The 13,234-nt window shown below is 34.7% G+C and overlaps 1 protein-coding gene across 11 annotated transcripts in view; it reads right to left on the minus strand.

Moving 5' to 3' along the window:
• MAP4 (microtubule associated protein 4) overlaps positions 1-13,234 on the minus strand; it is a 205,729-nt gene that overhangs the window by 160,893 nt on the left and 31,602 nt on the right. Inside the window, exon 1 of one of the 11 annotated variants that reach the window (XM_031960945.1) lies at positions 10,501-10,542. The exons of 9 other annotated variants lie outside the window; for them this stretch is intronic. The gene's annotated coding sequence lies outside the window, so the exon portion shown is untranslated. Of the gene's footprint in view, positions 1-4,164; positions 4,262-10,500; positions 10,543-13,234 lie in introns of those variants that run through there. One more of the 11 variants, XM_031960948.1, reaches the window with a different exon arrangement.

Genomic DNA, 13,234 nt, shown 5'->3' on the forward strand with positions numbered 1-13,234 from the left:
GAAAAACAAAAGATAAAAGGAAGTGTAATGCCATGGAATCAACCCAAAAGACAAAGAAAAGAGAATAACTACAACAGAATGCTCATTATCTACATAATAATATAATATATAATAATTAAGATTAATCTTGAATAAGAATTGATTAAGTTAAAGAAGTTAGTTTATTAAGCCCTTCTTACATGCTGGGAATTGTGATAAGAATAGGAACTGGAGATACAAATAGAAAACTGGATCCGTTTTCAAGGTGCTCACATTGTAGCTAATGAAAGATCTTCTCTTAAAATTGTTATTAGATTATATTCTGACATCCAAAATCTTTAAAATTTCTATGGTCTATGTTAATGAGATACTTGTACATAACTATTTCTTTTTAAAGGGGGATAGATTTTAAATGACTTAAATGACTTTTTGAAATTCAATTTATCAGTTACCCAGTTTGACAATCTCTATTCCCACCTAAAGATTTGCTGAAGGGGGAGAGAAGGATGCAAAGAGGAAAGGAGAGAAGTGGGGAACTGCAACTTCCCACCCTAAAATCCATCAGAAAAATCAAAGAAATTGTGGGCTGTTCTACAAAGGAGTACTCGGGCTATGGAAGAGGAGAATAAAAATTAGAACTTTGTCACAATTTCAATCTAAAACTCACTAATTCAAAAGTAAGTAAAGTTAAACTTTCATAAATGTAAAAGAAATGAAAACTACAGTATACAGATTTTAAACTTTATTATAAGGCAGTAATTATCAAAACTATCTGGTACTGGCCAAGGAATAGAATGGTAGATGAGAACAAACTATATACAATCTACAGCAGCAAATGACTATACTATAGCTTGTGTTTGACAAATGTAAAGATAAGTTTTGAAGATAAGAATTCACTATTTGATAAAAATTGTTGGAAAGCAGTATGACAGAAATTGGGTACAGATCAGTATCTTTTACCATTTACTAATATAAAATCAAAATAGATATATAACTTTGAAATGAAAGGAGATAAGAAAATGTGAAGAGCATGGAACATTATCAGACTTATGGATAGGTGAACAATTTATGAATAGAGAGCACAGTGAAGTGTAAAATGGATAATTCAATTACATTAAATTAAAAAGATTTAGTACAAATAAAATAAATGTAGCCAAGATCAAAAGGAAAGCAAAAAAAATTAGGGGAAAAATTTTTAGACATTACAACTCTGCCAAATTTTTAAGAAATCAAGTCATTCCCCAACTATTCAATGGTCAAAGGGTATGAACAATAAGTTTTCTAATGAAGAAATCAAGCAATTTATAGTCATACAAAAAATCATTGCCAATTAGAGAAAGGCAAATTAAAACAACATTGAGATACCATCTCATCTATCAGATTGGCCATAATGATAGAAGGAAAACCAACACATGTTGGAAGGGATGTGGAAAAAATGAACTATAAATTCAGGTTGATGAAACTGGTCTAACCATTTTGGAGAGCAATTTGGAATTATGTCCAAAGAATTTTAAAATTCTGACCCAGTAATTATGAGTCAATTAATAGATATTTTCATCCCTCTTTTAAATTCGTGTAAAAATCTATATATCTGAAATAAGTCTTTGTCATTTTAAAAAATGTAGGGTAATTTTTTTTGTCCTAAATGAACAACATTTTAGAATTGTTTTTAACAATTTTGAGAGTATTTGCTGAACTGAAAAGAAATGTAACAAGTTATAAATCTGATATGAATTATGTTAAGTTCTACCTGAAGCAAACTGTGCTTCCTTATAAGAAAATTAAAATTATCATTTTTATCATAAAAAATGCTACTCTCATATTTGTTTCCCAAGATGGTTAAGGAAAAAGAAAAGGAACCGATACATTCTAAAATATTTATAGCAGCAAAGAAATGACAATTGTGGAGTTTTCTGTCAACTGGAGAATGGTTAAACAAATTGTGGCATATAATCATGACGGAATATTACTGTGCTATGAAATGATGAACTCAATGATTTTAGGATAAGATCTGCATAAAATAAAGAGAAAAATGAGCAGAACCAAGAAAATTTTGAATATGATAACAACACAATTTTAGGAACATCTTTGAGCAAGTTATTTTGACTGTTATAAATACCCAAATCAACAACAAAGTACCTATGAAAGAGGCTATCTGCATCTAGAGAAATATAAGTATGGGTAATATACATTTACACTCATACACACACATACACACATACATATCTAATGGCAGCCATGTTTGGCAGGGGAGAAAGTTGCATACTACTATAAAAAGATGTACATAATAGATTTGCAGTTTCATGGACAATACTTTTTTTTTCTTATTCTACTTTGTTATGGAAATGCTTATCTTATTTCTCAAATTTAGAATTTTTTTCTAAGTAGTGAAAAAAAAGAATGAAAACTGCAAGCTAATAGAACAGAGCCTATACATCCCTTACAGGGGCCATACTTTTTTTTTTTCAGACCTTTAGCACTGATAACTAACTACCCATTCCACGGAATACTCTCCCTACTCTGGAGCCTCCTAACATAATGCTCTCCTGGGTCTTCTACCTAACCACTCCTTTATCATTAGAACACCCAAAGATGGGTGTTCCCCAAGGTTCTGTCCTAGGTCTTTTCTATCCCTACATTCTTTCTCAGTGAGCTCATCAGCTCCTACAGGCTTAATTATCATCTTTAAACATATAACTCCCAGATCTAGTTATTCAGCCCCAGTATCTCCCAAGCTTCAATCCAACATCACCAAGTTCTTATTGGACATTTCAAATTGGATGTCTCATTGACATCTAAACTCAGCATGTCCAAAAGAGAATTCATTATCTTTTAGTTAAATCCATCTTTCAGGTAAACTTCTATATTTCTATTGAATGAACCAACACTTTTCCAATCTCTTAGGTTAAAGACCTCAACATCATCCTCAAATCCTTACTCTCTCCCTAATCCCAACAATCAACTGTCAATTCCAAACGTTTCTATCTCTCTTTTTGTAGCCTCTGGCCCCTTTCTCCCATCTCCTATATCCCTCAATTCATCATCACCTTTAATCTAAATTAGTGCAACACTCTGCAATTCCAATCCATTCTTTACACAGATGGCCAAATTAATTTTCCTTAAACAGAGATCTGCTCACATCAATCTTCTTTTCAATTAAACTCTGGATTGCCTCTAAGATAAAAACATTGACTCCTCTGCTCAGCTTTCCAAGTCCTTCACTACCTGTCCCAGACTCTTTCCAGCCCCATTGTGTTCCCCAATTTCCTGCACTCTACCATCCAGCTTCAGTTAAAAGGCCATTTCTAGGTATTCCATGTATGGAATGCACTGTTTTCACCTTCATCTCTTCTCTCTCTTCCTTTACAACACAGCTCAAGCATCATTTTCTGTATTAAGCTTTTCTTTATTTCCACTCTGCAGCTGCTAAGGCAAAAAGGTAGGCAGTGGAAAAAACAATTTAGAATTAAGAAAACCTGAGTGCAAAAGCAGCTTCAGATGCAGTTGTGTGAGCCTGAGAAAGTCCTTGAACCAGCTTATTTCCATTTTCCCAAAGGTAAAATGGGCATCTTAATAGCATCTACATCCTACAGTACTAGTGATCAAATAAGATATTTGCAAAGTAATTAGCAGAGCCTGGCATAAAACAAGTGCTTAATAAATGCTTGTTTATTTGTAAAGGGAATTAAAAAGTAAACAAGCATTTTTAAGTACTTAAGAGCAATCAGTCTCTACACTAAGTGCTAGAAATACAAAGAAAAATGAAAAAGACAGTCCCTAACCTCAAAGTTTACATTCTAATAAGCAAAGTCAACACATAAAAGGAAGTTGAGGGGGAGAAGGAGAGAAAGGAGTGTATAGTATCAGGTGCAGAAGTGAATATGAAAGAATTATGGAGACAGAAAGATTTAAGAGTTACATGATAAAGGATCCAAAGACCAAGTGTCTGGAGAGCAACAAACAGCCAGCACTTGTCCCCACATTAAAAAGGAAGCTCCCAAGGAGCAGGTATTGTCTCATGCTTGAGATTTACGTCACTGGAAGCTCAGGATTACAGTAAGCATAGTTCTTTATGCAGCAGAGTGACAAGCACCACAAAATCCTGATTTACTAGAAGAGAAAATTTATGTTAAAATCACAAAGAAGACACTTAGCTAAAGAATCACATCAAGCAAATATTCTTACCTCAGAGGCGCAAGCATTAGGATAAACATGCTGCCAGAATGTATCTCTTTTTCCCCCACTCCAGTGAAGAGCAGCATTTTCATAAGGTAGATTCAGAATGACTCCTGTGTTCTATATCAAGCCACTGCCCCAGACCTTGAGAGGTATTTGAAAAGAAAAATGGCAAAAGAAGGGAGTGCTAAAAGGGAGATCTAATGTACATATGTATAAATAGAATCAACACCAGAATTTCCACCAAGAAAAGTTTCTCCCCAAATTTTACAGAACTCCTCATACATTTTTTAACTTTTATGCCCTTGTCTGCTGTTGATATTCATTTTAACCAAATTTCATGTATAGAAAAGGTCACACCTGGGAAACAAATATAGAGACCTTCCTAGGAATGACATTAAATACAACACCAAAACTTCACTTAGAACTCCACTTTTTACTAGCATTTCAGTTGATCTGTTAATTTGCAGAAGAGGAAACCAAAGTCCTTTAGAGCAGAAGTGAAAAATGCCTTTCCTAGAACAATATTCATAGTAAGTAATCCTTTAATCAAGCCCCCAAACTACCAAAGGAAAAAAAAAAAAAGCCTCAGGCTTTTGGAATTTCTACAAGCTAGCACAATTGTATTTCTCCTCAAGGAAAAACTAAAGTCATACAAAAGTCAAGAATAATTTAATGTGAAGACCCAAGGCTCTATGCAGAGCAAATTTTCCCCAGATGATAAGACTCAGTTTGTGGCCTGTCTCTGAATCAAAACGAATTTCCAATATACAAATACAGTGGTTACACTAAATCTGCCAAAGACATTAAGTATGTTACTGCAAGTTTCCTGCACTTCATTTCTCTTTGCACAAGAGTATTCATTTCATGAACCATCAACTACACCCCATAATTCTAAGATGACTTAGGTAATATAAATTTATAAAGCTCTAAATCTATATAGATGTCATTTCTAAGTGATCTTTAGATTTGATCATTCATGAACAAAAATCCCTAACTATAATTTGACTTGTTTGAAGTAGAACTATTTGTTATTTGTATCTCGATTTACACACAAAAAAAGTAATCAACCAAAACAAGCATTTATTGGATGCCTACTTTATGATCTGGAATTTACAAATAAAAAGTAAAAGAATTTTTTTTGTTTGCTTCATAAAAATATCCAAAATTGTATTCCGTTAGACAGCAAGCTTCCTTATTATATTTGAACATTAGATTTACCTATATGAGAAGCTTGGAGAGACATGAAATGATGCTAAGTGAAATGAGCAGAACCAGGAGATCATTATATACTTCAACAACAATATTATATGAGGTTCAATTCTGATGGAAGTGGCTATCTTCAACAATGAGAGGATCCAAATCAGTTCCAATTGATCAGTAACGAACAGAACCAACTACCCCCAGTGAAAGAACACTGTGAAATGAGTGTGGACCACAACATAGCATTTACACTCTTTCTGTTATTGTTTGTTTGCATTTTTGTTTTTCTTCCCAGGTTATTTTTACCTCCTTTCTAAATCCAATTTTCCTCGTGCGGCAAGACAATTGTATAAATATGAATATGTATATTGTCTTTAACATATTTAACATGTACGGAACTACCTGCCATCAAGGGAAGGGGTGAGGGAAGGAAGGGAAAAGTTGAAACAGAAGTTTTTGCAAGAATCAATGCTGAAAAATTACCCATGCATATGTTTTGTCAATAAGAAGCTATATTTAAAAAATAATTAATTTTTTTAAAAAAGAAAAAAAACAAAAGATTTACCTGTATAACCCATGAAAAGTGGGTTAAAGCTCCCAGCAAAAAGAGACAGGGCAACATCCAAGGAGCCCTGGGACACAGAAGCAAATCCTTACCCTACCCATACCAGGGATATCTCCTGGGGCTACAGGAACTTCTGATCAAGCTTTGAATACATTATAAAGTGAAACTGTACATTCAGGAAAAATAAGAGAACATTTGACAGTTTGAGGTAACACTGTGGAAAATAATAAGGGGGCATAAGAAAAAGGAGGAAAGCACACTGAGGGAAGAAGGCTATAAGGAAATAGGTGTTCAAGCTACAGGCTGAGGGCACCAGTGAAAAACAGCCAGGTACAAGGGCACAACCAGGGGAATAAACATTAATTGAACGTCCCGAATCAAAGCAAAGCCCTGCTTGCCCTGCCTTAGTTATGACTGTTTCCACGGTTTTGGTTATTAAATCATTTAGTTCTCCCTGTTTTGTTTTGTTTTTAATCTATAGAAACAAGAAGTATTAAAGCAACATTACCTACACAAGGCCAAATAGTAACATTGTAAATAACCAAGTGTAATACAAACATTGCCTGCCACTTTCTAAAGAAATTATAGAGGAGTAATTTAATCAACACATTCTCCAAGTACAGCATATGGCAGCACGTTTCACTTTTCCTAACACGGTAGAGCAGAGAAAAAGCCAAGAGCTGCCTACAAAAAGATCCCAAAGACTGTCAAGCTGACTTTGTTAGTCAGGTACCACCTCTCACTTATAAGAAAAGGAATCAAGAAACAAGGCAGCAATACTGGGGAAGAGAAGGAAGGAGCCAAAGTTGTTTCTTTTCAATTAATAAGCATTTATTAAATACCAACCAGTCATGTTCCAGGCACTATGCTTAAGAAGTTCCAAGCACTATTAATATTCATCTAAATATCATTTTAAAAAGTTAACAAAAACCAATATCAGAACAAGAATTCACTAAGTTTCAAAATAAAAATTATTAAAAGGTACTATGTTGTAAAGGCTAGTTGAAGCACTACTACAATTTAAAAGAACTACAAGTAGGAGAAATTTGATATGAGCTATCACACTAAGAACGCTTCCTATCACTCACCACTTTCTTCCTGTCTTCCAGTTCTCATCCCCGCTCAAAATTAATCCTCCTCATGCAAAGATCTGGTCTTATGCTCCAGTGCCCCAAATCCTCCACTGGCTCTTATTGGCTAAAGGGTCAACTTTCACAGTCTTTAGCCCAAGTTAAAGAGATCTTCAATAATCTAGCACCATCACTCTCTCCAAGCTCATTTCATCCCTTCCTTGGACATATTGTATACATAAACTGCAGCCAAACTGAATTCATAGTGGACTCCCCATAGCCCACCAGTATACATTACATGTTTTCCTTATGTCTGGAATTTGCCCTTCCTTTCCTTACACTGTGATTTAAGTTGTGCCCATCCTTGAAAGCCTGATATCCCTTCTGAGAAGTCTTCCCTCTTCTCACTCAGTCCCCCTGAATTTCCCACTATACTCTGCATTTAATATACTGTTTGTATTACTTATTTGTGTCATTTTTCTACCAGACCATAACTGACACAAAAGAAAATATTTGTGCCTCTAGCAGTCTTCTGCTTACAATATAGACTTTAATTAAATGTTCACTAGATTAAATTGAGGCACAAGTTTCTTCTGTTCTTAAGTCCATGATTGTTGCGCTAAAATGCAGGTAATGATGCCAAATGAAATTAATAAAACCTGTTAATGATTTGGGTCCTAGGGAACCTAAGAAATCAGACCTTTTCCTGAGCCCTAAAGCAGCAGCTGAAATCAGTTGAAAACCTTTTGCTGCCAATCCGGATTTAATCTTCTAGAGGCAAAAGACCTCTAGAGGGAACTTGAAGATTCCTCCACAATGGAATGTGTTCCTCCCTACTAGTCTAACTCTACTGACCTTCAAGACACAGAAATAAGTCTAATTTGTTCTCAGATCTCTGCCTGAGATGAAAGTGCAGAAAGATAGGAAGGCAATGAATGACATGTGGCCCAGATGTTGACTGTAACTACTATCTTATGGTATTGCTTGTATATATGCTTGGGGGCTTTTGCAGTGGGCATATTTTTAGTTAAAAAAAAAATTAACAAATTAATGCCAGCTGGAGAATGACATGAATCTGAAAGAAAGAGAAAAGAAATGGAAAAAAAAATCAGTAGTTATCATATAAATGATCGATCCATTCAACTTGCCAGAAAAACAAATAAATCACAACAATTTCCTTGGCTTATAGATTTAACATTCTTCTCATAATTTCTGAGTACAGTGCTTTACCAATATTCATATAGTACTGTGTAAGCAAAAAATGTGTAACAGATGAGGTTTCCACTGGTACTCAAACTATTTAATTCAACTCCCTAATTTTACAAATTTGAACAAACTAAGGTTCAAAGAGGTACAGTGCTTTAACATATCTGATGTCTGAAGTCAGGTCCTCTCTGCTACATCCCAAGTCAGCAGGTACTTTAGAAAAGCAAAAATCAGACTTAAAATGACTTGTCACCTATAAGCAAATACCTGATAAGCAAATATTTAACATTTTTAAAAAGGATAAATCATATTGAATTATTATTATTAAAAGAGAATCTACTCAACAGATTCTAAAACAAAGGGAACTACTTGGCATCAAGCTAAAATACAATAAAGACCTTCGAGACATGAATGAAAGATGAAAACTTTTAATGTTTAAAAGTCCCTACTGAGTTTTAACAGTTCCATTTTCATTTCAAGTTTATATTACATATCTAATATGTACTCAAAAATAAGTATATGTAGTAGAAATATTATTTGATATGTAATCAAAAAATCCAGGATTAGTCCCAGTTCTGTCCTCTTGGCCACAGGTGACTCCAATTGTTGAGTCATTTCTGGCTCTGCGTGAACCCATCTGGGGTTTTCTTGGCAGAGACACTAGAGTAAATTTGCGATGTCCTTTCCCAGTTCATTTTACAGATGAGGAACTCGAGGCAAACAAGGTCAAGTGATTTTCCCAGGGGCACAGTCTGAGCTAGTCTTGAATTCAATAAGATAGTTCTTGTAAAACTCCAGAATCCACTTGGACATCTAGCTGCCTTATGACCCTGATTAAATTACCTTAACCTCTACACTTAAGACTATGAGGACAATTTGGACATTAGTTTAAATAAAGATTGAGAATTAGTGGTGCTTTGTCAGGCCCCCTTAAATTATACAGTAATACTCAAGACATTCACATGTTAGATTACAATTGCCTTTATGGAATCTCGAAAAAAATAGATATCTTTCTTGGGAAGTCCTTGATGGTCTAGAGTGGGATTCATGCAACTGTAGAGTATGGGCTAGCTCCCTAGAGGGCCTCGGGGTTAGTCAGAGTCAGGATAAATTAAAGTTCTTGGTCTTTAGCGGGAGAAGTGAAGGAGGCAGAGGAGCAAAATCTTGGATTCTGGAGTTCAGAATCTCTCTCCTCCTTGTCCTGCCTCCAAATCGTCTCTCTGACCCTGTCCCTGCCCCGTTCAATACTTGCTTATGATTATCTTAACACCAAACATTGAGCCAGCACCAATAGAGTCATTATCTCACATACAATAAGTAATTAGCCTGAAGTGCTTGGTTGTCTAATTCAAGCATACCTTTGTATAGTTTCAGCCCTCTACAAGCAATCACTTTGATGAGAGTTTTCTCTACTGAAAATAAGGACACTGGACTAAATAACTTTTTTTCCTTAAAGTCTGTGTGTGGGTTTGTTTTTTTTTCATTTTAATGTTTAATGAAACAAACATTTCAATATACAAAAGAACTGTTTATAAGACCATACATTTGTTACCAAAAGTTTTTCAAATTCAATATGATGGCAATAAAATTGCCCTGTTTGTGCTGCCCCCTGAGTTTTTATATTTTCTATAAGTTACTTTTTAATGTTTTATTACTGATAGGGGTGTTTGTTTTTCTCTAATTAACTCACTCCATTGCAATAGAAGGCTTCCCTTGCATGAATTAAGTATAATCAATCTACACATTGGACATGACAAAATCAATGTCTCATTTGATCGCTACTCACTTTTCTGCCAAGGGTTTGCTATGTTCCCCCACTGGTCTTATGAAGTCACAACTGGCCACTGGACTGATTACAGAACAACAGTCTATTCAGGTAGCTTAATTTTATAATACTATGATCATCATTTAAGTTCTTTATCTGGTTATATTTATTTCAGTTTATATCAGTTCACAAGTCTTCCCAGATTAAAAATTTAGTCATATTCATCATTTTTTATGGCATGATAATACTGCATTACATTCACAATTTGTTTAGCCCTAACAAAAAAAAAAAAAATAAAGGGGAGGGGGATATTACAAATAGTTTTGAACAAGTGGACAATTTCCCTGTCTTTGACCTCTTTCAGGTATTTTCCTTATAGTAATTCAAAGGATATGCACATTTGTGTTTATCAAAGAGATTTCTGTAGGGTCAAGACTTGTTATCCCAATGGCAATGCTAAGAGCACATTTTTACATTCATGTCTTGAAATTCCATGGCAGGACTAAAGTGTGTCAAGTGGGTCATGTAGCTCTCACCTCTGGATCTTTTACAAGATTGGTTTCCTTTCCTTGTCTCCTTTGGATTCTCCTGAAAGAGTCATTTAAAACCATCATCTTGATAAGTGCAGTTAAGAGCCAAAAGAGGAAAATAACACTCTTGTATTGACTCTGTAGCTGAAGTTCCACAGTATGCAATTTCTCAAGTTTCTATTTCACTATTAATGTAATTAGCATCAATCAACCTCTGTTGTTCTTAAGGAGATAACATAATGATCAGATAAGCATTTTAAACATTTATTCCCATATTCTCAATGTTATAATCACTGAATTAACTCAAACTTGAGTCCAAATGCAGGCAAAATGACATTGCTACCTATAATAATGTAAAAAGAAAATGTCACCCACCCACAAATTATATCTACAGGAATATAATTTATGAATATTGATGCTATGCTTACAAAACTCTACATTGTATCACAGAAGTTATGATCATAAAATGATCTATGTCAGAGAAATATATGACCAAAAAAAAAAAAGAACAATTTAAATCATTACAGGTTCTTTTTCTGTGTTTTGATTGGTATGGTTATGACTAAAGAACTAGAGCCAAGAGTCCTGAAAGGATCATACAGATCACTTCACCTAAGACCTCACTTTACAGATGAAGAAACTGAGGTTCACAAAAGGAAAGTAACTTACTAGAAGTCACATATAATTAGATTATGAAAGAGCATGGATCAGAACCCTGATCTCTAGAGTTCTTCTCACTGTACTTATGGTACCTCTATTCAGTTATTAGGAAATATGGGAAGGTGAAAGGTGATGCAAGAAAGAAAATGAAAAACAATTCTCTCCATTCATCATGTCAGTTTGATTCATATATTCAAAAACTCTTATTTCCCTAAAATAAAATCATTACTGATTAACTTCTCCTCCATATAACAAAAAAATCATAAAGAAGGAACAAGCACAGGTGGTTAATCTCCAATTCAAGATGAAAAGTTCATTATTAATAGATAAATTTTAATAAAATTAATATGCACATGTGAACACAAGCATGCATCCATACCGCCTAATAAAGTTTTCTGAATTTTTAAATACTTACTACAGGAAGTATTACTTGATGAGTAGTGCAAAGTTTTTGTAAAAAGAGTTGAGATCTGTAATAATACTACAGCAAAGTCTCATTGCTTGGATGAAGGATTAGAGGGAATGAATCTGATCTAAACTAATAAAACCTAAAATCATATAATTTGAAGTTGATTAACAAAATGGTGTGCTGAGACCTTTAAAGTATCTTTCAAAAAGACAAAAAAAGTTGTTTATATTTTTTTAAATTAGCATATTTGATTTTAAGTTCAATTTTGTTCTAAGATAGTACAAAAAAACTGTCAAGGTACTAAATAACCAGTTTGCTTAATATAAACATTTTTATTGATAGGGAAAAGATAAATTTAAGCTTTATAATGTAAGAAATAAAAACTTCACCCAGAGGAAATAAGAATTGTCACCAGGCCAACACATTACAAAGTTATCATTGAAAATGAACTCTTGAAACCTTCCAAAACATATATATTCATTCATTCATTCTCTCTCTCTCTCTCTCTCTGTGTGTGTGTGAGAGAGAGACACACACACACACACACACACACACACACACCACACACTCTCATAAAGCACAAAGATTTTTCCTTTGTTCAGGAAGCTAGGGGAAAAAAAGATCTACATAAAAAAGAAATTTAGTCCATTTTTATTTTCTTCCAAGTGGATATAGGTCTCTTCCACTGTGGAAAACCAGATTATAAAGATCACATAACTGCATCAACTGGATCCTTCTTTCAATGCTCCTGAACCTTACTCTAATTCAGGTTTTCATTTCTACTCTCCCACACTATTCTGTCCTCAAGCCACTTTCCAAATAGCTGTCAATATAATCTTCCTCAACAAGTACAAGTTTTACTATGTCACTGCCAGCTTCCTAATACTTAGGACACTTTTCTAATCCCTCCAGAATAAAATACAAACTCCTGAGTTCAGTATTTAAGCCCCTCTTTATGGCTGAACTGAAAAGAAGGCTGCTTTCAAAGACCCCAAGGAAACCTCAAGAGAGAACAATCCACTTTAGAGAAGAATATTACAGTAATCAACTTTTTCAGACTTATTTTACTATCTTACCTCATATTCTCTAGGGTTCAGCCACATTGAATTACCAACTACTTCATTTCCCATCTCCAGACCTTCACAGACTACTCTCAATGCCTGAGATGCATAAGTAGAGACACAAAGAACTACACAAATAGCAAGTGAAGAAGACAGACTCCCCCCACTCCCCCCGACCCCCATCCCAGATTCACAAAGCCCAACCTTAAAAGAGTAGCTTCTGTGCCTGGAAAACTCCTCTAACATCCCCATCATGAACTATGCAATGTTTCAACTAGAGGGGTCCTGAGAAATCATTTATACTAACATCATTTTACCTGAAGGAGACAGGAAGAGGAAGAGGAGCCAATGAATCCAGTCTTTATGAGCATGTGCAATACTATCCCCCACCTGTACTTCAAAAACATGTGCAGACAGAGATTCTCCAGCTGTTTCCAGTCCACTAATCATGTGAGGAGGAACATGCCGGCTTCTAAGCCAGAACTGTGTGCATTCAAAAGTCACCAAATGTAACATGATTCTTCTTTTTCTTTCCTAACTGCTACACTGAAGTGAGAAGACAAGGTCTGCTGTAGGCTCCAGGTAGATATATAGATGATCACCTAGTGTA

Source organism: Sarcophilus harrisii, chromosome 1 (genome assembly GCF_902635505.1).
Source record: "Sarcophilus harrisii chromosome 1, mSarHar1.11, whole genome shotgun sequence".
Lineage (NCBI taxonomy): Eukaryota > Metazoa > Chordata > Mammalia > Dasyuromorphia > Dasyuridae > Sarcophilus > Sarcophilus harrisii.